We start from the raw sequence: 27,134 nt of genomic DNA, 5'->3' as shown, positions 1-27,134 counted from the left end.
AAGTGTCACACATGTGGTATCGCCGTATTCAGGAGAAGTTGGGCAATGTGTTTTGGGGTGTCTTTTTACATATACTCATGCTGGGTGAGAGAAATATCTCGGCAAAAGACAACTTTTCCCATTTTTTTTATACAAAGTTGGCATTTGACCAAGATATTTATCTCACCCAGCATGGGTATATGTAAAATGACACCCCAAAACACATTGCCCAACTTCTCCTGAGTACGGCGATACCAGATGTGTGACACTTTTTTGCAGCCTAGATGCGCAAAGGGGCCCAAATTCCTTTTATGAGGGCATTTTTAGACATTTGGATCCCAGACTTCTTCTCACGCTTTAGGGCCCCTAAAATGCCAGGGCAGTATAAATACCCCACATGTGACCCCATTTTGGAAAGAAGACACCCCAAGGTATTCAATGAGGGGCATGGCGAGTTCATAGAAATTTTTTTTTTTTTGGCACAAGTTAGCGGAAATTGATTTTATTTATTTTTTTCTCACAAAGTCTCCCTTTCCGCTTACTTGGGACAAAAATTTCAATCTTTCATGGACTCAATATGCCCCTCATGGAATACCTGGGGGTGTCTTTCCGAAATGGGGTCACATGTGGGGTATTTATACTGCCCTGGCATTCTAGGGGCCCTAAAGCGTGAGAAGAAGTCTGGAATATAAATGTCTAAAAATTTTTACGCATTTGGATTCCGTGAGGGGTATGGTGAGTTCATGTGAGATTTAATTTTTTGACACAAGTTAGTGGAATATGAGACTTTGTAAGAAAAAAAAAAAAATTTCCGCTAACTTGGGCCAAAAAAATGTCTGAATGGAGCCTTACAGGGAGGTGATCAATGACAGGGGGGTGATCAATGACAGGGGGGTGATCAGGGAGTCTATATGGGGTGGTCACCCCCCCGTCATTGATCACCCCCCTATAAGGCTCCATTCAGATATCCGTATGTGTTTTGCGGATCCGATCCATGTATTTGTGGATCCGTAAAAATCATACGGACATCTGAATGCAGCCTGACAGGGAGGGTGATCAATGACAGGGGGGTGATCAGGGAGTCTATATGGGGTGATCACCCCCCCGGAAGGCTCCAGGGAGACGCCTGTATGTGTTTTGCGGATCCGATCCATCTATCAGTGGATCCGTAAAAATCATGCGGACGTCTGAATGGAGCTTTACAGGGGGGTGATCAATGACAGGGGGGTGATCAGGGAGTCTATATGGGGTGATCACCACAGTCATTGATCACCCCCCTGTAAGGCTCCATTCAGACGTCCGTATGCGTTTTGCGGATCCGATCCATCTATCAGTGGATCCGTAAAAATCATGCGGACATCTGAATGGAGCTTTACAGGGGGGTGATCAATGACAGGGGGGTGATCAGGGAGTCTATATGGGGTGATCACCCCCCCGGAAGGCTCCAGGGAGACGCCTGTATGTGTTTTGCGGATCTGATCCATCTATCAGTGGATCCGTAAAAATCATGCGGACGTCTGAATGGAGCTTTACAGGGGGGTGATCAATGACAGGGGGGTGATCAGGGAGTCTATATGGGGTGATCAAGGGTGAATAAGGGGTTAATAAGTGACAGGGGGGGGGGTGTAGTGTAGTGGTGCTAGGTGCAACATATTACTGAGCTACCTGTGTCCTCTGGTGGTCGATCCAAACAAAGGGGACCACCAGAGGACGAGGTAGCAGGTATATTAGACGCTGTCATCAAAACAGCGTCTAATATACCTGTTAGGGGTTAAAAAAAAATCACATCTCCAGCCTGCCAGCGAACGATCGCCGCTGGCAGGCTGGAGATCCACTCTCTTACCTTCCGTTCCTGTGTGCGCGCGTTCACAGGAAATCTCGGCTCGCGCGAGATGACGCATATATGCGTGACTCTGCGCAGGGCTGCCGCCTCCGGAACGCGAATCTGCGTTAGGCGGTCCGGAGGCGGTTAAAGGAGTTGTCCCACGAAAAATATTTTACAGTTTTCAAACCAGCACCTGTATCTGAATACTTTTGTAATTGCATGTGATTAAAAATTTTGTTTAGCCACCGAGTTATTCAGTAAAAGGTATCTAAATAGTGCTACTTAATTTCTTATTTCTTTGAACTGCTCACTGAGAAGGCCGCACATGCTCAGTTTCATCTTTCAACTGCCTCTTGAGCTGTGATAGGGAGAGCATGGACAAGCCCCCTGAGCTGTGATAGGGAGAGCATGGACAAGCCCCCTGAGCTGTGATAGGGAGAGCATGGACACGCCCCCTGAGCTGTGATAGGAGGAGCATGGACACGCCCCCTGAGCTGTAACAGAAAAGACACTGCCCTGGAGCTGTCAGCTTGATATAAATCTAGCAGAGCAATGAATGGGGAGATCTCTGGATCCATGTGAGGTACAGGGCTGGTTCTAGCTTTGTTAGAAAGAGATTGTCATGTACTGTATGATGTCATGGGATAACCCCTTTAAGTAAATGGGGATGAGCTGCAATACCAAGCACAGCCGCTATACAATGTACGGCGCTGTGCTTGGTTTGCTGAGAGAAGGCTGCGGAGCTACTGCAAGTTTGTTTATTGCCAGTGACGTACCTGGCTTTTCCTCCGTATGCTAGGCAAAGGCTTTCACCTAGCAGTGAGCCAGGCGACGTCACCGGCACAAATGGGCCGTCTTTAGCGCTGCTCTTGGCTGTTTTACAGACTAGGGCAGCGTTAAGACTGCCCATTAGTGCCGGTGATGTCACCTGGAACACTTCTAGGTGGAAGCCTCCGCCTAGCATACTGAGAAAAAGCCAGGTACGTCACCATCAGTAAACAGAAGTAATAACTGGTTGGCTCTCCACTTGGGTTTGTAGTCAGATGCACAGTGATGGGACAGAGCCGACTTCTAATCAGATTCTGTGAATCACAGCACTCAAAAACAGGAAATTTCTTTAATAATGGCCATTATTAACATATGTGTACTCTAAGGATGGAATAACATATCATTTTACTTGCAACGAAATTTCCTGTTTTTGAGTGCCGTGATTTACAGAACCATCAGTAAACAAACAGCCCTTGTCCTGCTCTATGCAAGAAATGCTCTGATGGCTGCTCCACTCATACATGATAAATGAGGGAAGGGGAGCTTGTGTGTGGGTTCAGCTCTGAACCCAGACAACCCCTTTAAGAGTGCAGGAAGTCTGTATACTGAGGCAGCTGATCTTATGAATGGACCACCTAGGCTGAGCTCGAAAGCTGCAGAATCTCAGGGCTGGCATCCTGTTCATTGTTATACATGACATTATTATATGTAATTCTGTCAACATAAAGATTCAGTAGATAAATCGCTTAGTGGAACAATGCCATTATGTCTTTTTTTTGTGATTTTTGAAAGACTATTGACGTTGGAACCATGAATGGAATTTAGCCTTAATGATTGGCCTATTGAATTGTATTGAATTCTGCACAGGGTCTCAACCCCTCCAGCTATAGGACCCCTCAGTTCATAAGGGCACAAATTGAATCCTGGCATGACCCCATATTCCTAACCCTTACTTCTCACTATTGTTATTACATTTTTATACAATTCATTGAGTGAATAATACATTAAAACACTAGACGGATACTTCATCGGGGTATAGTTCATTCTATGAAGAAATATAGTGATGAGAGTCGTAAATGTATTGTCCAAAAGCAAACATGGCAAAGCATTGCTAAGCAGTTAATAAGTCACCAAGTCATTGAGAGGACAGAAAGCAACATATTGATAGCGCTGAGAAAGATTAAGCCAATTTCAACCAAAATGAATATTAATTTGGCCAACTGATAACACCCCATCATATTCTACATTTTACAAACCAGCACCTGCATCTGAATACTTTTGTAATTGCATGTAATTAAAAATGTAGTATAACCACTGTGTTATTCAATAAAATGTACTTGTACAGCGCCACCTGCTGTTTATTCTTCTCCTTATTTTTCAAATCTTCAACTGCCACCGGCCTTGTGTTCTGTTAGAAGCTGTGTCAGTTACAGGGAGAGAGCTGCACCGGAAAGGGCACACCCCTTAAGCTGCCAGGCTGAAGATAATTTAGCAGGGCAAAATAAATGAGATCTCTGGGCACGTGCAGTACAGGGCTGGTTCTGGCTATGTTAGAAAGGTATTGTCATGTACCATATGATTTTAAGTTTTTACGTCAATCACGGCATAAACCCTTTAAAGGGGTATTCCGGTAAAGTAACTTAAAGGGGTTATCCGACTTAAATAAATCTATTCTAATTGCATTTATTGTAGACCAGTGAAAGGTTATGAAAGCGATTTAAAGAATCTATCTATTACTATTTGTTCAGTTCAGGGTCATGTGACCCCCGACGTCAGCAAGCCTGCTCTGCTGATGACGTTTCGTTTACAGGCTTCTCCCTGCTTGAGGGAGTGGCCAGGCTCTGTAAACGAAACGTCAGAGCCTCTGGTGCCCTCCCCCCTCCAGCTCTTCTAACACTGCCTCGGCTCAGAGCCTCTGGTGCCCGCCCCTCTCCAGCTCTCCTCACACTGCCTCGGCTCTGGTATGCGATCGCTCATGTGCAGTACATACCAGAGCCGAGGCAATATCTTCTCCGGCAGCAGGGGGGAGGGCGGGGGGGCATTAGTATAGCATGTAGCAGAGCTGTGTGTACAGGGTGTGTAGTATAGCATGTAGCAGAGCTGTGTGTGTACAGGGTGTGTAGTATAGCAGAGCTGTGTGTGTACAGGGTGTGTAGTATAGCATGTAGCAGAACTGTGTGTACAGGGTGTGTAGTATAGCATGTAGCAGAGCTGTGTGTGTACAGGGTGTGTAGTATAGCAGAGCTGTGTGTGTACAGGGTGTGTAGTATAGCATGTAGCAGAGCTGTGTGTGTACAGGGTGTGTAGTATAGCATGTAACAGAGCTGTGTGTGTACAGGGTGTGTAGTATAGCATGTAACAGAGCTGTGTGTGTACAGGGTGTGTAGTATAGCATGTAGCAGAGCTGTGTGTGTACAGGGTGTGTAGTATAGCATGTAGCAGAGCTGTGTGTGTACAGGGTGTGTAGTATAGCATGTAGCAGAGCTGTGTGTGTACAGGGTGTGTAGTATAGCATGTAGCAGAGCTGTGTGTGTACAGGGTGTGTAGTATAGCATGTAGCAGAGCTGTGTGTGTACAGGGTGTGTAGTATAGCATGTAGCAGAGCTGTGTGTGTACAGGGTGTGTAGTATAGCAGAGCTGTGTGTGTACAGGTTGTGTAGTATAGCAGAGCTGTGTGTGTACAGGGTGTGTAGTATGGTGTGTAGTATAGCAGAGCTGTGTGTGTAGTATAGCAGAGCTGTGTGTGTACAGGGTGTGTAGTATAGCATGTAGCAGAGCTGTGTGTGTACAGGGTGCATGCAGCAGTGTAGCATAGCAGGAAGTCTGGTAGGGACTCGGTGACATGATTCTTTTAACTAATAAACTCTCAGACAATTATCTGAATCCCTGCAATAACTATAGCCACTACATCACAGTCTGCTCCACTGCATTCACTGCAGCAGAGCTGTGTTTGCCAGGAGCGAGTCCCTCCTAACCTTCGGTTCACTTGAGAGCCGACTCAGCAAGTGAACCGAAGATTCGATGAGCTGAGCATGCGCATTGATCTTCAGTTCACTTGCTTCTGCCGGCTCAGGAAGTGAACCGAAGATCCGATTCATGAAAAAGATCCGAACTTCCCATCTCTAGCTGCAATGTGACAGGAAGATCTTCTGCCAGTGTGAGCTAGGAGATGATCATGTTTGTTTTTGTTTTTTTGCAAAGTGCAGAGCAGGGTGAAGGAAAGGTCAGTTGGTTCACGCCCAGAAATATTCATGAGGCAGAGCTCAGGCTTTGTTGTTATACGCCCCCTCAGCATGTACTTCAGCATGTAAACAAAGCAATGACAGAACCATGAAAAGGTGGACATATGGGTTTTAACTTGCTGAAATCTAGCTTAACCAAATTCTATGTATATCCTGATGGATTTTAAGAGGTTTTTTTTTTTTTTTTTATTACCTCGGATAACCCCTTTAATTTTTGAAAAACTGCATTAAGGCTGCAAGCTGTGACCCAACCAGAACCTATACCTATACATGTAACCAGAGCTTCAATTTACCTTGCAATCCATTTGTCTAGCTCCTGTGTGAGCCTGCAGCACCCTGAGAGCATCACAAAACTACAATCCCCACAATCCCCAGCTTTCCTGCTGTGAGTGTAGATGTTTATTGATTGGCTGCCTGATATACAGTCCGGTCACGGTCAGTAATCGGCAGCACACTAACACACCCTTTGTTTCACAAGACATTTAGCTAGAGAATTGATAGCAACACACTGAGCATGCTCGACCTAACAAAGGCTCAGAACTACAGGTCGATGCCATGGTAATGTATGAGGAAACACAGTGGGTAGCACTGAACGGTATATATGTGAAATTTACAATATATTAGGTAATTATTGATGATGAATTAGTCTAAAACATAAGTTTTATATTTATTCATTAAAATATCACTTCATTAAAATATTGCTTCTCCAGTATTAGGGGATCACTTTAGACGCTGTACATGATTGTATGAAGTTTATGCATGAAATAAAAAATATTTTCGGTATATGAATCTGTGATTTTGTTAAATAATTAAATAATTTGAATGATTGATCTCAGTTCATAAATCGAATAATCAGATGATTAGTCCCAGTTCATAAATGATGTATGCTTGATCATTATTAATCACTGTTTAAAATTCATCAAATGTATATTTTTAATTTGAACATAATTGGTAAATCATGGTATACCTCTCAAGTAATAATTAATTGGATTTTACCGTGATGCTGTTTTTTGGGGAGGAAAGCTCCACCTGGAGCGTTGGTATCTCGCTCCCCGATAGAGATACCTGACTCCTTGTATCGCGGTCTGCGAGTTGCCTGTGTTCGGCGTGTCACGTGCTGTCCGGCGTATCACGTGTTGAGTTTGTAAGCCGGACCTCCGATTCAGCGCGCTTTCTCAGTGTATCTTCAAACCTTGTGGAGAGGATTGATATCATAGGTTATTTCTGCTCCTTTTTGTTAGAATAACCTCCGAATTTATGGCATAAATACAATACTTCGGAGGTTATTGTATGTATATGGATGCAGTTTTACGTGCACAGACCTCCATAGACTCGCTCGCCCTGATTTACTAAACCTATAGGAGGCATGAGCTTAGACCGGCGGTCTAGACCTGCTCCAGATTTATCACTGGGGCTCCGGCTGGATGATACATGTGGTGCAGAGAGAGACGCTTTTCTCTGACTCTATACCAACTATTGGTTGGCTTGATTTGAGATATGGTTTTATGCCAGAATTGCTCCATAATTTTGACTCAAAATGGTGCATCTTAGGTCCACCCCTCACATGTGAAGCCCCACCTGCTTTCCACTAAGTCCCATCCCTTTTTTAACATGTCAGAAAAAGTGTACCAACCCTAGATGCCAATTTGCACCACGTTTTTAGACAGATTTTTGGCACAGACATTATGCCATTAATGACATTCATGGACATAACTATAGCCATACAGCCATAGCACTTTCTATGGGACCCATAGGTTGAGGGGGGACAATCAGGTGCAAGAACATTGTTGGGAATAAGAATGTTTTTTTTTTTTGTTTGTTTTTTGCTCTAATCTTTGTTTCTGGTATGTTGTGCAATTATACATACCTATAATGTTTCTACTTTATGCTGCTGATTTAAATTTCTTACACTAGGTGTTGGGGGCCCCACCCAATTTTGCTATGGGGTCCTATGAATTATAGTTACGTCCTTGTTAAAATTGATATTTGCATCCCATCCAGCAGACACAAATCTATAAGGTGCAATCAGGGTTGCCAACCCGAATTCATCTTTTTTCTGGACAACTTATCCCAAAATCACGAACAGCCAACATTTTTAACAAACAAATAAAAAAAAACATACTGAATGATAAAGATTATAGGTAATACATGTCTATAGCTCAATATACTGATATAAACTCATTACTAGCATTTACTATGAGCTGTAAAATGATGATAATTACCACCAAAATCATCTAATCAAGTACTACCAGCCTCAAAGAATTTATGGAGACATCCAGAATTCTGTCCAGAAATTTCTGGATGGTTGGCAACCCAGGGTGCAATCCCTTAGAATCCAAAAAGGGGGCTCGATAGAAATGTAATTTCCAACAATACACATGGATGACGTTTCTAATGCTGAGGGTGACTTTCTGCGTGGATATTCATTCTCATCATTATAAATGTGTTCAGCAGAAGTCCCTTTATTTACCAATGTCCCGAAGGTAAGAAAATATCAGAATGCTGATCACATCCAGGACTGATATTCCCCGTTTTTCATGTTTGTGAGTAGATGAGTATTGATTGGTAATCTCCATATTTATTCCCTGCGGTGTTCTCCTTGTACCTGTGCACAAATACAAGTTGAAGTTGGATCTTTTCTAGATGATTTGTTTTCCCCCCTTGTGGATATTTGATAGCGTCTAGGTAGGTGTTTTCAGCAAAGTGTAAAGCGAGGCACCGAAGCGTGCGGAGTGACCAGAGGAGAATCCAGTGCTCTGCTTTCTCTTGACACAATGTTGGAGGGCCTGTCTATTAGGTACCAAAAATCACAGTCTGTATAATGGTAAGATATCTGTGTTAAAGGGACACATATAGTAGCACGTCTCCTTTTTTCTAATCTGTTTTTATTTTCTGATTGTAGATTTTTTTAAAATTCTATTTCCTGAACATGATTATAGGGGCGGCCATCTTGCCTGAGTTGTTCTTAACAGCATTAAAGTGTAACTGTCATATTTTTATTTTATTTACTAGTTTATTAGAGCTAGGCGTGTATACCTTGGTTAGTCTGTCAATAATTGCCAAAAGCTCTGTAATTACCTTATAATAACAGCTTTCATTAATGTCCCCTGTTCCTTTCCTCTGGTCCCTTAAAAGACTGTTGCTATGGCTTGTCTGTCTTCCCTTTAGTATAAACAGAAGACAGAGTGAAGAGGCGTGTCTCTCAGTAATGTAATCTGATTGGCTGGCAGGGAGCTGCTGGCTACAGCAAGTGTGTATGTGAAGTGAGGGAAAGCAGTTTTGACCTCAGAGAACTGGCAGAGAAGCCATCGTGAGAAGATCTTCATATTGTTGGGGTTAAAACAGCTGTAACTAAGGGAAAAACTCAAGGAATACAGTGGTATGTGAAGAAACTAAAGATTGCTTTATGCATAATGCTGCAGCAGCAGTAACATATGCTAAAATTGATTTACATTTAATTTTTTTATGAAAACATAACAGTTAGACTTTACACTAGCGCTTGTACATCCAGCAGGCTGTTTCGGTAGGTATTAGCCTGCCGGATCTCTCTGTATTCCAGCATTGCCAGAAGCTACAGCACTGCTGTCCGGCCCCATGAACTATAATGGGGACCGGCGGAGATCCGGCTGCAAACCGGAAAATATGCAGAGAATCGTCCAGACGAAAACCATTGCGCGCAGGCCCATTCTCTGCATATTTGCCAAGTTGTGGCCAGATCTCCGCTGGTCCCCATAATAGTTAATGGGGCTAGACGGCAATGCTGGAATACAGAGAGATCCAGCAGCCTGCTAGTGTGAAACTAGCCTTAGAAAGCATCAAGAAAATGGCTGTACGGCAGCCCCATGGCCCATAAACACAATGGTCTGAAGCTGACCCTATTGACTTCTATAGAAGAGTTTTCTAAACTGCTCTGTGACCTGTGCAGAGGTCATTGTACAAGGAAAGAATAGATAAGCTTTGACAATCACCTATTGTGAATGGTGGATCCTGTCTTATCTGTACACAGAGGTGATATCATTACAGGCAGGATTAGAATAACAGATAAGCAGATAACTGCAGTAAAGTGATCTGTACAGACCAAGAAGTGGCGACTATTATTTTGTTAATTGACCAGTGTGAAAACTGCAGGATTTTTTTTATTTTTATTTTTATTTATTTTTTAAGTATAGATATTGACATGGAAAATATAAAATATTTACAAAAATTCTTTAAAAATATGTAAAACATAAAAACGTCATTTAAAGAATAGGTCATTTTCTGATGATGCATTCGCAAAGCAGGGAATGTTCTGAACAACTTCACCTGTTACAAAAACCTTGACCTAAATACCACAAGATTAATTAAACAACTCTTCTATGCATTTGGTTTTGCCAGCTGACATACACTTAGTGAATAACAATACAGTAGTTTGTGGTCTTCATGTAAAGAAGGCTTCTTAGCGTTATGTGATGGGATCAGGATAATGCAGGCTATGAGATCCCACCACAGAGGTAATAAAGACAATGATGTCACAATATAGGGAGAATAGCACAGTGATGTTATACTATGGATGTAATAAATGCAGTGATGTCACTGTACAGAGATCATCTGCACTGGAATCCTAAAAGATAGTGATGTCACAGCTATAGCCTAAGGACCACAGTGATGTCACAGCACAGAGATAATAAACACTGCATTAAAATGCTCACAGTGATGTTACAATAAAATCATTAACACAGTGATGTCATATTATGGGTTTAACAGGTGCAGTGATGTCACAATATGGAGATAATGAACAGTAATACGGTATATCTGCACAGGGATCATGAAGAGAGTGATGGCACAGCACAGAGATAATACACAGCCTCATAATGCACACAGTGATGTAACAGCACAGAGATAATACACACAACCTCATAATGCACACAGTGATGTAACAGCACAGAGATAATACACACAACCTCATAATGCACACAGTGATGTCACAGCACAGAGATAATAATACACAGCCTCATAATGCACACAGTGATGGCACAGCACAGAGATAATAATACACAGCCTCATAATGCACACAGTGATGTAACAGCACAGAGATAATACACACAACCTCATAATGCACACAGTGATGGCACAGCACAGAGATAATAATACACAGCCTCATAATGCACACAGTGATGTAACAGCACAGAGATAATACACACAACCTCATAATGCACACAGTGATGGCACAGCACAGAGATAATAATACACAGCCTCATAATGCACACAGTGATGTAACAGCACAGAGATAATACACACAACCTCATAATGCACACAGTGATGGCACAGCACAGAGATAATAATACACAGCCTCATAATGCACACAGTGATGTAACAGCACAGAGATAATACACACAACCTCATAATGCACACAGTGATGGCACAGCACAGAGATAATAATACACAGCCTCATAATGCACACAGTGATGTAACAGCACAGAGATAATACACACAACCTCATAATGCACACAGTGATGTCATATTATGGGTTTAACAGGTGCAGTGATGTCACAATATGGAGATAATGAACAGTAATACGGTATATCTGCACAGGGATCATGAAGAGAGTGATGGCACAGCACAGAGATAATAATACACAACCTCATAATGCACACAGTGATGTCACAGCACAGAGATAATAATACACAGCCTCATAATGCACACAGTGATGTCACAATAGAGATATTGTACAGCATCCTGTGGTCAGTATGGTCTTCACTGTCCCCTGTGCCTTATTGCCCCTTCTATTATCTCTGCCTTCACACACCAATATCTTCGATTCTGGTGTCACGGCAGATGCTTGGCCTGCTGCATTGGTAGGCATATGGAAATGGGGCATTTTGGTTGACCTGGTCTAGTCCTGGACTGGAGAGTTTCTTCATCTACTACACACCGTTTTCTCCTAGACCTAAAAACATTACATAATTATCAGTCTCTAACCCAAGCAGCCTTTGATGGCCGTATGTCGAGTGAAGACCTTTTTCCAGTCCATGGTGTCATATTTTGATAACTTAACATTAATAAATATTATAAATAAAGACATACCGATATGGATTAAAATGGCCGTGGTCTTGGGGGGGGGGGGGGGGGGGACCATAAATATGACCAAAAAGTCCATTACTGAACTGATCCTCGGTCCACCCAGAAGGCTGGGCGACTAACCCCCCCACTCCCCTTCCATTTAACAAGACTGCGACAAAAAAAAACGAGTTGGCGGGCGGGAGACGATGACAGCGCTCCTCATGGTAAGTCACCTCCATAAATACCCCAAATTCCCGCCACAAATGGCCCTTGTCCAATCCACCTCAAAGGTTAAAAATAGCACATTGCCCAGCAACTGGTCAGCAACCATTTTGGCCAATTAAAACGCTGTCCTTGAATGCCCAGCAACCATCCTGGCCAATCAAAATGCTTTCCTTGTCGCCGGCTAACTTGAGCATCTGAGGAGAAATAGAGAAAACACAGAAAAGAGAGGAGGGGGAGAAAACCATACAAGAACATACTGTGTCTCACCAACACCATGAGGGGCAGATGCCAATACTTGCCTTGCCCCTGTCATTCTTGGTTCTACAGCTTATAAATGGTTTTAATGTCCTTGCAGGCTGTATGCACCCTGACTTTCCGTATAAGGCTCCATTCAGACGTCCGTAGAATGGGGCCGCAGCAGGTTCCGCAATAACCTGGAACGGGTGCGGACCCATTCATTCTCTATGGGGCCGGAAGAGATGCAGAAAGCACACTATGTGCTCTCCGCATCCGCATTTTCCCCGATCTTCCGGTCCGCAGGTCCGCAAGAAAATAGAGCATATCCTATTCTTGTCCGCTATTGCATAGGCATTTCTATGGGGGTGCCGGCCGGCTGTATTGCGAATCCGCAATGCACTGCGAACGTCTGAATGGAGCCTTACTGTGCGTGTTATCGTGTCTAGAATTCTGGAATTTAATGGTTCAGATAACATAGTCCAAAATGAGCGTAGACTTTCCTATGGGGCTGAGGTGAAAAGTACCTGAGAGAGTAAACCCCTGGCTCGTGTTCTGAGCGTGGCGCATTATGGCACATCGGGTATAAATAGAGCCGGCACCGGAGTGACTCACTACCACTTATATTTGATGAATGATGGCCTGTAAGTGGAAAGTGCCTCCATAAAGCAGAGCTGGCAGAGCGCAGAATGATGAAAGTGTTCAGTAATCGCAGGAAAACAAAGCCGACTTCTGCCGTCCTAATACAGTCCCAAATCCCATGGAAAAGGGTCATATACTGCTCCGCCATGTACCGCCTGCCTGCCAGAATACCATACTGTGCTTCCTTAATGATCCGGCAGAGTGCTGGATTAATGAGAGAACGGGGCCTCCTGCCTGACAGCGATCTGTATGATCAGTCCAGGCAGGAGGGAGCACAGCCATCTCTATGCTGAAAGGTCCTTAGGTAATAATGTGTTTGTGTGAGATGTATGTGTAGCAGAGCTGTGTTTGTTAGTTGTGTATAGCAGTGCAGTGTGTGTGTGTGTGTGTGTGTGTGTGTGTATATATATATATATATATATATATATATACACGCACACACATCAGCTGTGTAGCAGGGCTGTGTTTGTCATGGGGTGTATGCATATCAGTTGTGTAGCAGAGCTCTGTTTGTCAAGTGTGTATGCAGCAGTGCTGTGTAGTTAAGTTACTGACCTTGACCAGTGCAGGCCGCAATATGGGTACGGCCGAGTAACTGCCGTGTGCATGAGCCCCTATGGAGTTTTTGGATTTCTCATTCTGGTCTAAAAGTTGCCTCTTTTGGTATTTTTTTTAATTTATTTTTTATTAAAGTCATTGAAGATATTTTTTGATCTGTGAATATTTCACCCAGCAATGGCCTATTCGTTTACAATAAAATTCAGCTGAGGGGTTCACTTACTTTTAGTTCCCTGCCTTCCCAATTTCCACTGGTTTGTAACTCTATATGGTGCGTGCATGAAACGTTTTCTTTTGGAAAGAGGGAAGCGCTCGTACGCGGCGTTCTGTCCGTAAGGACGCAAGGAAATGGTTTTGGCTCCACTGAAGCCCGGATTATGTGCTACAATGTCTGGTTTAGGTTAATTTGGTGGCAGGGACAGATTAGCTGTAACTTCTTCCAATAAAATGGTCTATTATACAGTACAGGGAGAGTTCTTTGGGGGGGGGGGGGGGGGTTGAAATCTTTCATGTGAACCAAAATGGTGAGCATGAATGCCCAGATTGGTCACATAAATCTGGGTTTTAGACGGCCAGGCTGCCTTCCTTCATCTGCTTTCTATTTCTCAGCAGTCTCTAAATTGAAAATGGGAAGAGAAGAATGGCAGTGATTATTTGGTGCTGGTTGGGATAGAAATCTTTCCTTTCAGCTCAGCAGAGCCTGGGAAATCTTCATTGTCTCCAAGGAGCTAACAATAAACACCGCACAATCCGCCCGCCATGCTTTGAAGTCGCCTCCCCGATGAATAGAACGTGTTCCTGCTTCTGCATCTGCAAGAAAAACCAATGGCTCGCAGCCCTGAGAAAGCGGTTCCAGGCACGCTTGTGACCGCCACAGCGCTACACTGTGATTTTTCTAACTCACTGGTTTCACATAAATGCTCTTTATATTTCCATGGTTCTAATAGGGAGCATGGCGACGGAGCGGAAAAGAACAAGACTACCAGCGAATAGCGCTCTGTCCATATCTGTTGGATGATTAGTCCTGTCTCAACTATTGGTATAAATAAAAAACAAATCACCTTTAAAATAAAAACACTAGTAAATTGTAGACTTATTAAAAGTTCAGTTCAACTATTTTTAGTTGTCATCCAACTTTCCCAGAAAGAGTCACGGTAGGGGGAATATTAACACAGTGATGTCACAATTCAAGAATACCAAAAATAATGATGTCACAGTATTAATTAAAATAATGATGTCACAGTACAGGCTCAGAAGGAGGTGGTGGACCGCCATCAAAACACTTATCAGTTTTTTTTTTTTGTTTTGCTTTTTTATGTGTTTTTATCCAATAAAACACCTACCTCGAAGTATCCGGTACAGCGCGCTGTTTTTATTTGCTACCTTTGGGAGCTTTTTTGCCTTTACTTTTTTTTTCTAGCCTCCTCCATGCAGTGTCCGGCGAACGAGCGCAGCAGCCTGGTTTTTCCTCCTGGTGTAGAGGAACTTCGCCCTTCACTAGTATTCTGCCTGGTCTGCGCAACACGATCCGGTAAGGTGTATTGGCCCACAGGGATTAATATAGTACCTAGAAGGTATCACACCACGGAGTGCCCCCTCTCCTCTCTCTAGTACAGGCATGCTCAACCTGCGGCCCTCCAGCTGTTGCAAAACTACAACTCCCATCATTCCCTGACAGCCTACAGCTATTATCCTACAGAAGGGCATCGTGGAAGTTGTAGTTTTACAACAGCTGGAGGGCCGCAGGTTGAGCATCCCTGCTCTAGTACATAGATAATATACACAGTGATGTCACAGTACAGGGATAATGTGCACAGTGATGTCACAGTACACTGATAATATACACAGTGATGTCACAGTACAGGGATAATATGCACAGTGATGTCACAGTACAGGGATAATGTGCACAGTGATGTCACAGTACAGGGATAATATACACTGTGATGTCACAGTACAGGGATAATGTGCACAGTGATGTCACAGTACACTGATAATATACACAGTGATGTCACAGTACAGGGATAATATACACTGTGATGTCACAGTACAGGGATAATATACACTGATGTCACAGTACACTGATAATATACACAGTGATGTCACAGTACAGGGATAATATACACAGTGATGTCACAGTACAGGGATAATATACACAGTGATGTCACAGTACAGGGATAATTAGCATAATGATGTCACAGTACAGGTATAATTTACACAGTCAGAGGTCGGACTACATTTTTTCCAGAAGAGTAAAAATACTCCTCTGACCATTTCTGTAGAGTATTTTTACCCGAGGAGGAGTATTAAAGTTGTGTTAATTAAAATACATAATACATAGGCCTGCACTCGCTCACATCTGCATTGGAGACTTTGTTTGGAGCCTTTGTTGAGGATTCTGTTGAAAGACCAGACAAAAAAGCCTTGTATGCAGCACTTTTTTGTCTGGTAAAAAAGAAAGGATCCCGAACGGAAACTGAATGGATCCCATCATAGTCGTCAGAGTCTGTTCAGCTTCTTCCCTGTGGGGTGACAGGAGGAGGGGGGAGTAGGGGGTAGCAGGGTCACTAGTGGGGTTACAGGAGGAGGGGGGGGGAGCAGGGTCACTAGTGGGGTTACAGGAGAAGGGGGGGAGCAGGGTCACTAGTGGGGTTACAGGAGGAGGGGGGGGAGCAGGGTCACTAGTGGGGTGACAGGATGAGGGGGGAGCAGGGTCACTAGTGGGGTGATAGGAGGAGGGGGGAGCAGGGTCACTAGTGGGGTTACAGGAGGAGGTGGGAGCAGGGTCACTAGTGGGGTGACAGGAGGAGATGGGAGCAGGGTCACTAGTGGGGTGACAGGAGGAGGGGGGAGCAGGATCACCAGTGGAGTGACAGGAGGAGAGGGAGCAGGGTCACTAGTGGGGTGACAGGAGGAGGGGGGAGCAGGATCACCAGTGGAGTGACAGGAGGAGAGGGGAGCAGGGTCACTAGTGGGGTGACAGGAGGAGGGGGAGCAGGGTCACTAGTGGGGTGACAGGAGGAGGTGGGAGCAGGGTCACCAGTGGAGTGACAGGAGGAGGTGGGAGCAGGGTCACCAGTGGAGTGACAGGATGAGAGGGGAGCAGGGTCACTAGTGGGGTGACAGGAGGAGGAGGGGGGAAGCAGGGTTACTAGTGGGGCGACAGGAAGAGGGGGAAGCAGAGAACTGGGAGACTGGACCGAACCATGATTGGGGGAGGGGGGAATCACTCTCTTGAAGACTGACAGGCCAAGCTTTTCACTGCCACAACTCTCCCACCCCCCAGCCTGCTCCACCCAGGGCTAGGGGGAGACACAGGCCTGGGGGCAGCTCTTCTCTCAGACCGGGGACCAATCACATGAGTCCGTGGCTCTCCAGCAGCCCTGTCATGTTTGCCAGTGTCCTTGGGCAGCGCGCCCAGCTCTCCTTACTACAGACACCCCCAGGAGCCGGCCCCTTCTCCTTCCAGCTCCCACCGGCTTCCCCTGCCGGACCCGACCTGTATTGCTCTGGCGCGCCAATAACCAACCAATAACAAAGCTCCTTGCTGTAAGGAGCTGGTATTGGTTATTTCAGGCACAGGCAGCATCGCTGCGTTCCCTGTGCCATTGACAGCACTCACTGTGCTGATGAATGTGGGGGAAAAATCGAAGGCGTATTAGTATGCCTTAGACTTTTTCCAATGACCTCTGGACACAATGATGTCACAGTATAGGGAAAATTGATACAGTGATGTTTCAGTACAGGGATAGTAAACACATCATAATTAGGCTAATTTACACCACGAATACACAGTAAATGAATAAGGTACATAGTGACAGTACAGGGATAATTGACACAGTGATGTCACAGTACAGGGATAATTGACACAGTGATGTCACAGTACAGGGATAATTGACACTGATGTCACAGTACAGGGATAATTGACACTGATGTCACAGTACAGGGATAATTGACACTGTGATGTCACAGTACAGGGATAATTGACACTGTGATGTCACAGTACAGGGATAATTGACACTGTGATGTCACACTACAGGGATAATTGACACAGTGATGTCACAGTACAGGGATAATTGACACAGTGATGTCACAGTACAGGGATAATTGACACAGTGATGTCACAGTACAGGGATAATTGACACTGTGATGTCACAGTACAGGGATAATTGACACTGTGATGTCACAACAAAGGGCATAGTAAACGCATAATAATACGAGGCTAATGAACGAGTCTATTGTATATGAGTAATAAACACAGTGCTGTCACAGTACAGGAATACTAAAAACAATTGATGTCACAGCACACAGGTAACAACCAAGGTGAAGTATCAGCACAGGAATAATAGTCCCAGTACAGGGATATTGCGCACAGTGATGCTGTTTATGTCAGTAGAAGAGTATTCAAGTGAGTGCTGCACAGAGGGACTGTTCATTCAATAGTAAAGTTAGAAATCACATAAAAATAATAATAAACTGGACATTAAAAAATAAAAGATAGGAAAAGGGGGAAATGTTGATCAGCTCATGATGCATTTCGGCAGCGGGCAACCGCGATGTGCACGTTCCTGCACAACCACCTATGGTAAGCCCCTCCAGTTTGTGGGTCCTTTCTTACCCTGGGGATTCTGCAGTAGGGGAGCAACCCCTCTACTCTATTTAATTGCACACAGTGATGTCACAGTACAGTAGTAATGCTTACAGTGATTCACAATAGATGGATGACGCACAGAAATAACAGACTCAGTGTTGTCACCATAAATGGATAATGTCACCGGAAAAGACTGTGCAGAGTAATGTCACAGTATGTGAATATTGCTCACAGTTATGTCACTGAATAGAAGTAATGTCATAGAAGGGAATAATAAACAGTGAGGTCACAGCACAGGCAAAATAAACACAGGTATTCCCTAATGTAGCAGAGTCGCCCAGGTTCCACTGCAACATCTGCCCCCCTTTATAATTATGCTTCTTCATATGTGCCAGGCCAGACTCTTCTGGAGAATGTTGTTGCGATAAGGCAGGCCTTCCCTTTTTTTTTTTAAACTAATTTACCCCTAATGCATTTGTAACGCCCCAGAGTGGCATTACCACTTCTGCACCCTTCTACTATCTCTGATGGGCTAACAAAACGTCATCTTAAGTATTTTATTCCAGGTCCCCCCTCTGGAGAGAAGGGGGCGAGTTCCCCGCCTAGGGGAAGGGAGTAAGGGCACGTCTCTGCTAGACGTGCCCAAGCCAGCCAGAGCACTCTCAGCTCTGCTGGCCATGGACGCCAAAGCTTAGAGCCTCAGGAGGAAAGTTCCCTGGCCTAATCTAGAGACAGACCATACAAAGAGAAGTGCAACATACAAGAAAAAGCAGAGTCATACAGCCAGCCTGTGAGTACAGCAGAGCCAGAGAGAAACAGATGTAGCAGAGTCAAGTTTGCCTGCCAGTTTAATGCTAAAGCCTGCTGTGACCAAGACAAAGTTTGTAAACCGTTTTGGAGAACGTTTATGCAAAGTAAAGCTGCTGTTCAACTACATACAAGGTCTCGACTAAATCTTTCTTTCGAATCCCTCAATTAATCCCCCTATTTATTGCTTCGGAGCCAAAGCCTGGGGTCCAGCCGTATCCAGGTAGGAGCACCGTGACACACACAGAGAGACATTTTAAGCCGCACTATACCACTCAGCATTCCTACACCTGGGACACGTTTTATATGTAGAGGGCCCTAGGGGGAGGTGCCCGTTGCACATTGATTTTTCATTTTTTATATCTTACATCTTTAATCTAAAAGCAGAAATCCTATTTCCTAAATGAGATCTCTGACCTGACATTATCTGCAGACAACTCTGAGGCCTCATGCATACTACTGTAATTTGAATCCATGTCTTATCCGCATTTTTTACCGATCGCAAATGAAGCCATTCATTTTTATGGGTCTGCAAAAAATAAAAACGGTCATCCTGCATCTGTATGTCTGAGTAGAACATATCCTATTCTTGTCCGTTTTACGGACAAGAATAGCCACTTCTGTTAATGGGAGTGAGAAAAATGCAGATTGCACACACAAGTTATCCGAAATTTGCAGACCACTAAAAAGATACTGTCGTGTGCACGTAGACTAAGGGTCTATTCACATGGCGTGGTTGAGGTGCAGCCTAACCTGAATGTGGTTTTACTGTCAATTGTCATGGTCTTGTGTCTGTGGTGGAATCACCACATGCGGTTTTTGCCATGAGGCAAGAACTGTATCTCAGCCGACTCGTGTAAGTAGACTCTATGGAACGTTACATAGTCAAAGGGCTTCTCCAGGACTGTAGAGACATGACGTTTACTGAAGACCTTTTAATACGGTTTCTGCAAAAGTTATTTTCTCTAACGATTATTATTCTTATCTCCTCCTTTTTGTCCATGAACTTCTGTCCCCGCTAATTAACTTCTTCTTCTCTTTGGAATCCCATGTTTTGTGCTGCTCCCTGCATTGCAATGTTACAGCCTTGCAGCCCACACATAGCTCGAAATGCCAAGTAAGCTTTTTATCAAAGTTCCAGATAAAAGACAAGTTCAGTATTGGAAGGTTTTGTGGGTCCGGATATTGGAGCCGAATGTTTGCGCAAGTATGTACTGGATTCATTTTAAGCTTCCTGTAATTAATTCAAGATGACTGCTAACCCCTATACATTCCGTTTCTTGGAGTTGTAGATTTTAGGTCTCCTCTTTAGTATGTCTTTGAGATGTTCAGAGGGTTTCATCGGTTCAGATCTGTGAACTTTGGCATCAACCAATGAATGGAAAGATGGATTCCTACCGCTCTTCTAAGTGCTTGGGTCTTCAGTTTTCAGCTTGGAGGTCTCCAAAACATTGACCTTACTCCTATAGACTAGAGGTTTTAAACATCTATTTTGTCCTTCTCCCCCTTCCAATTCTAGTACATGTGAAGCAATAATCTATGCCAGGGTCTTAAAGCGTCACTGGGCTTTCAATTTTTTTTTAAATATGTGACAGCAACATATCAAAGGTTTTGATCGGTGCGGTTCTTAATGATAAGACCCTCACCGATCGCAGGATTGAGGAGAGAGAAGCGCCCAATAGAGGAGATGGGCTCAAGAGTATGTCTATGAGCTTCCGTCTCCTGCAGAGAAGATAGAGCGTCCTATGAGAGCGCTTCCCTCTCCTCATTCTAGCAATCGATGGGGGTCTCAGCACTGATCAAGACCTTTTGATATGTCGCTATGAATTATCAAAAGTTTTTTGATACTTCAGTGACTTTTTAAGTCGTTTTATTGGATGGAGTAGAAATATTACCAGAAAGACATCTCTGGTAGCAGCTTATCTACTGCAGGAGCAATGGACAGGGGTTGTAATTCAACATGCTTGGTTCCTCCCTGACATCTGCCATCGGGGAAGAGTCTATTGGCCCTTATAATTCAGCAATTCCCACCAACATTGGTGGGTCCCTTCGACTTTCCTCTAAAGTGTATGTCTATATGTTGACCTCTTACTGGCATATCACAGGATCTCATAAAGCCCTCGCTGAAGAAGACTACAAGCTTTGCCCTATAAATATGGGACACAATAATAACCCCTTACATAGACTTGTTCTTGCCTAATTCAAATTTCCTTAAAGGGATTATCCCAGGATCAATGTAAAAAATTCAAATCAGATATCATTTAGAACAGGGATGCTCAACCTGCGTCCCTCGAGCTGTTGTAAAACTACAACAGTTGTAGTTTTGCAACAGCTGGAGGGCCGCAGGTTAGGCATCCCTGATTTAGAATATGAATTCTAGTAAATTTCTAACAAAGTTGGAACCAGCCCTGTACCTCACATGGATCCAGAGATCTCCACATTCATTGCTCCAAGTGTTCTGCTAGATTTATTTCATGGTAGGGCAACTCAGGGACGTGTCGTTTCCCAGGTAACTTTCACAACTTCTAACTGTAGATTTGGCTGGTGGCAGTTAAAGGATGGAAGTGAGCATTTGTGTCCACCTCAGATATGTGACGGAGGTAGACAGGGAAATAAGGAAAATAACAAACAGCAGGTGGCGCTATACAGATACATTTTATTGAATAACTCAGGAGATATACAACACTTTTAATTACATGAAATTACAAAAGTATTCAGATCCAGGAGCTGGTTTGAAAAATTATGTTTAAAAAAAAAAAAATGAGATGGAACGCTAGAAAGGATTGTGTTATTTCTGTGGGGGAAGGGAGATAAGCAGCTGCCAGCCACCTGTGCAGGTAAATAATAGGATAATAAAATTAGAAACCCAATATATCTGATTAGCGTTTCCTCCAAGTATAAATGGACTGCCCCATAGACATCTACAGTATGATTAGTTTAGGGAAGTAAGAGAAATCCTTTAGTTACAAAATGACATTGATTCTTCAAAACCAGTGACAAATACTGTCTCGCATTCAAGAACCTGGTCCTGTGACTGACAGATGTCTTACTGATATTGAGCTGACATATACACATATAATGACCTGGGGGGAAACCTACGTTTGTGTGACATGACATAGTCATGTAGCTATGTAGAGAATGTATACCGGTACGTTGTTTTTTGGAGATACTGCTCGCATGCAGATTCTGCTGGTTTTCTGTTTACTACCACTTTAAATTAAAGAATAAAAGGGTATATACGGACACTGGAAAGTAATAAAAGCAGACTAGCTGCAGGAGATATTTGCTCGCTTGCATGGAGATCATTCAGGGATATATTATACGTTCCTGTATTTTAGGCCACATGAATAATGGATGTTTTGCAATGTGGTTAAGTGACAGCTCCACCGCACTGCGAAGATTAGATAATAACAGATTTTGGCATGATGTGAAATTACAGCCATATGTAATGATGGCCATTTAGTCTGCATCTACGTTTTTAAGGATAATTTTGTAAAGTGGAGCAGTATCCCTGAAGACAATAGACGTTTGGTACCTCCTTTTATAATTTTTAAACTTTTTCCGCTCTGATGTGTATAAAGAAATCTTCCAAAATATAGTAGCGAGGACATTTGAATATTGTCCACGTCTGGAATAATGCATACATCAAGGGCTTCCTTTTGTATTCTTGAAGACTACCTGTCATGTTTATTCAAGACAGCCATTTTATAGGGATATTCATGAGTGCTGTATATGAATTCATGAGCCAGTTTTAGCCGTTCTGATGAAAGACAATTTAACCCATTTATAGCCGGCAGCATTTTGTTGAATGTAGTTTAGCCTGCAAAAAGAAGATACAAAACCAAGCACAAGGAATCTTGTAGAAATCTGACAAGATATGAGGGACCACCTTGACCTCTCCATGACTGGCTGGACTTTTGGAACAGATGAGACTTAAAAAGGGTTACTGTATGCCACTAACAATGCTTTTTTCCTATACACAGGCTAGGCGATAAGTACTAGATCAGTGGGGTCCTACCACTGGAAACCCCAACAATCACAAGAATGTACCCCTCGAGACCCCCCCAAAATGTCTGGCATGCACACTGCCACTCCTACAGCTCCATTCATCTCTACGGGAAATCCAAGTACAGTGTGCGACGATTTCTGGAACTTATAGAGATGAATGGAGTAGTAGTGTACATATCCAGCCTGCCGCTCTGTTCATTTAGTGGGGCCCCCGAGGGGTACAGAGTTCCCATTGTCATGATCAGTGAGTATCCCAGTGGTAGAACCTTCCCTTATCTAGTGGTTATCCTCGATCCCCTTAAAGGGGTATTCCAATTTTACAACTTTTCCGGCACAGAGAAGCCTGCCAGATCTCGCAGGATCTGGCGTTGCCAGATTCTCTACTTTACCACCGGATCCCCATAGACTGTAATGAGGTCAGGTGGTGATCCAACCGCGTATCGGCATAATTGCCGGATATTAGGTGGACAAAAAACGTTGCTTGATGTGAACGTAACCTTACTGCTTGATCCTCATCTCCCCCAACATCTGTTGCCGGAGAAAGAGTCAGGCGCCCCAAATGCAATATTTAATTTTCACCTTTCATGGTTTTCCTTGAAAATAAAGCATTAAGGGGTCCATCTAAATATATTTATTTCAGCACCAGAACTCCACAGCTCTGTCCATTGTGTAGTGATTACTGCAGCTCTCCTCCTATTCACTTCAATGAGAGCAATGCTGCGATAACCAGCTCCATCCGCTAAACGGACAGAGCTGTGGAGTTTCGTTGCTGACTTCCAGTGCCCGAGCAGCTCTGCGCCAGTGTCCAGGGCCAGAGTTGTTCTGAAATAGCTGAAAGGTATTGACACATGGTGTCTGAGCCGCAGCAGTCAGATATTGATGGGCCATCAGTATAAAAGGAGTGGACAGCCCCTTTAAGGCCTCTTTCACACGGGCGTTGCGGGAAAAGGTGCGGGTGCGTTGCGGGAACATGCGCGATTTTTCCGCACGAGTGCAAAACATTGTAATGCGTTTTGCACTCGCGTGAGAAAAATCGCACATGTTTGGTACCCAAACCCGAACTTCTTCACAAAAGTTCGGGCTTGGGATCGGTGTTCTGTAGATTGTATTATTTTCCCATATAACATGGTTATAAGGGAAAATAATAGCATTCTGAATACAGAATGCATAGTAAAACAGTCATTTAACTGACCTTAGTCCACTTGTTCGCGATGCCGGCATCTCCTTCTGTCCCCTTTACTAAATAGGACCTGTGGTAAGCATTAATTATAGGTCAAGGACCTTTGATGACGTCACTCCGGTCATCACATGGTACGTCACATGATCTTTTACCATGGTGATTGCGGATCCGCAGCACACCACGGACGTGTGAATGGAGCCTTAGGTGGTGAGGCAGCCCAGTGGTTAGCACTGTTTCGTTGCGGTATTCGGGTTCTGGGCTTGGTTCTGACTAAGTTAGATTTTGTATAGTCTTCCTGTGTTTTTATGGATTTCCTCCAACACTGCAAAACCGTACTAATAGAAAAAACATCTCTCTAAATCGTCCTTAGCGTCTGCCATAGGGCGGTCAGTCTGCGAGTTGCGATGCAGTGCAATGAATATTCAGGTGCTATAGGAGTAAGGCCTCATGCACACGACCGTTGTTTGTCTCCGCGTCCGTTCCGCCGATTTTAGCATTTCAGATGCGACCCATTTATTTCTATGGAGCCGTTAAAAATGCGGATAGTGCACCGTTTGCCATCCGCGTCCGTGGTCTGTGGTTCCAGTCCATCAAAAAAATATAACCTGTCCGGAAAACGGTTCCCGGACCCATTCAAGTCAATGGGACCGCTAAAAAACATGGAGGCACACAAGATTGTCATCCGCGTCCGTTTTATTCCTTTCATTTCCATGGCAAACCTGTCTTAGACTTTTTTTTTACCTTCCTTTATGTCTGGTGGTCCTCCAAAAATAAAGGAAGATACACAGAAACAAAAACGGATCACGGAACAACGGAACCCTATTTTGCGGAACGGAACACAACAACGGTCGTGTGCATGAGGCCTAATGGAAATGATTATTATTAGTCCCATTACTCATCAGGGGATATGATCCTCCACGTCTCTGTACACTGTAATCTGTAATGTAGTTAAAACAAAGCACACAAAAACGTAGGAGCCTCAACCAAAACATCTCTGGCAGATAAAGTGCCTGTAACAAGCGCCAATCCACGCTATAGTAAGTCCGGGAACGCTCGTTGCCTTTACATGCTTCATTTATCGTCCCTTTCTCTTGTAAAGTCGTTCGTTCACCCTCCTGTTGGGAACGCGCTTCTGACAAATGATTTGTAGGTCATCATAAAAGATGTGATCAACGACAAACAAAAGAATTGTCAGTCGTCACACGGCCGTATGAATGGGTCCGCATCCGTTCCGCAATTTTGAAGAACGGGTGCGAACCCATACTTTTCAAAGGGGGAGCAAAAGTTGCATCTGTTGTTCTGCAGCCCCGCAAATAATATAGAGCAAGTCCTATTCTTGACAAGAATAGGCATTTCTATAATGGGCCGCCCGTTCCGTTCCGCAAATTGCGGAAGGCACGCGGGCGACATCCGTGTTTTGCGGGTCTGCAATTTGCAGACCCAAAAACACGGTGCGGTCGTCTGAATGTGCCCTTGAACTGCACAATGATCATATGTATGTTTGGGCGATTATCGCCCTGTTTAGTGGGCCCTATGGCGTATATGTGATCTCCAGACGGTCACGTACACAGTGCGGGTTTTGAAATCTACAGCATGTCAATTGTTTGTGCGGATTTTCAGTGCAGATTTCACCCTTTGCAAATCTCTGTCAAAATCCGCAACAAAATCCAGAAGTTAGGTGTCATGCACACGACTCTGTCTGTATTGCGCTTCAAAAATTACGGATCCATAAAGTACGTACAACTTCCATGTGTCATCCACATTTTTCATCACTCTCATTGCTAGAAATGATTATTCTTGTCCGCAATACGGACTAGATTAAGACATGTTTACCATTTGCTGAAGGCCACACAGATGCGGGCAGCGCACTAATGACGTCCGTATGCTGTCCGTTTTTTTGCAAACCTGTAGAGATTAATGGATTAGTGTGCAATCCGCAAAAAATGCTGATTGGATACGAATGCAAAATAAGTTTGTGTGCATGCACCCTAAGTTTGTGTGCATGAGGCCTAACGCATATGGATTTGGTGCAGAAACACAGCGAAAATCTGTGCGAAAAATCGGCATAAACTACACGGCTGTGTGTATATACCCTTAGGATACAAGATTATAACTCCTGTAATATATATACATTGATGGCTGACACCCCATTTATATCTCGGCAGAGCTGCCTGGGGGTTCCCTGCCGCAGAGGTATTCAGGTCAGTACAAAAGCGACATTTGTGCGTACAGTCGCCTGGCTGTTGGTGGTCACTGACTAGTGCTGCTAGCCTGTCTGCTTTCTCTCTCCACTGAGGCCACTGAAGGGACAGATCCAGGCAGTGGGCTGGATATACAGTCAGTCCTGGGAGGAGGGGGGTAGTCCTGACAAGAGGATGGGGGTGGGAATGAGCCAGCAGCGAGGGAGGAGAGCAGCATTTTCAAACTTGATCAGTTCAGCAAGAACCTGAGCCAAAAAGACTTTGCTATCTGGAAAGTGCGTCCGCAAACAGAGAAGGGAGCTGCGGATCTGCAAGCCGCACAGCCTACTGGCATTGGGGGGAGTCTAGAAGTTGCAGAAAATTGGGGACCATGGAGGAGCAAAAGAAAGGTAAGGGCACATTGCAGGGTAAGCCAGAAAAGCGGATTGGCACTGAATGGTGGTAGTGTCCTGCAGCCTGCCTGATGTCTGCATACCCCCCCCCCCCCCATCCATCCAGACACAGATCTCCGGATGTTTAGGATGGAATATTTGACACTGAGGCTTTTACACAAACTCAACAGCTTTTAAGAAAAAGTGTCAGACAAAGAAAGTCTCACTCGGACAGCTGGGCTTGGAAAATGTGACTCGTTCACATATGCGCTTGGAGATCACTTATTAGAAGGCACTTTAGCGTCTCAGATTTCCAGTCTGGACCAGGGTTTGAGCCCCCAGCTCCTAACATCTGACAGGAGATGAGTTTTGCCCATCCGCGTGTCACTTATAGAACTATTTCCATCTCCTGGGTTCAAGTGCCGGTCTGATGGAAGTGTCTGCAGCTAATCGGTTGTTGATTATAG

The 27,134-nt window shown here is 44.1% G+C and overlaps 1 protein-coding gene across 2 annotated transcripts in view; it reads left to right on the top strand.

The window, feature by feature from the left end:
* Positions 1 to 27,134, top strand: part of LZTS2 (leucine zipper tumor suppressor 2) — a 139,272-nt gene that overhangs the window by 67,823 nt on the left and 44,315 nt on the right. Inside the window, exon 1 of one of the 2 annotated variants that reach the window (XM_040435206.1) lies at positions 26,515 to 26,685. The exons of the other annotated variant lie outside the window; for it this stretch is intronic. The gene's annotated coding sequence lies outside the window, so the exon portion shown is untranslated. Of the gene's footprint in view, positions 1 to 26,514; positions 26,686 to 27,134 lie in introns of those variants that run through there. 2 annotated transcript variants of the gene reach the window in all.

The sequence above is a fragment of the Bufo bufo genome, chromosome 6 (genome assembly GCF_905171765.1).
Source record: "Bufo bufo chromosome 6, aBufBuf1.1, whole genome shotgun sequence".
NCBI lineage: Eukaryota > Metazoa > Chordata > Amphibia > Anura > Bufonidae > Bufo > Bufo bufo.
This window is presented reverse-complemented; position numbering and strand designations above follow the sequence as displayed.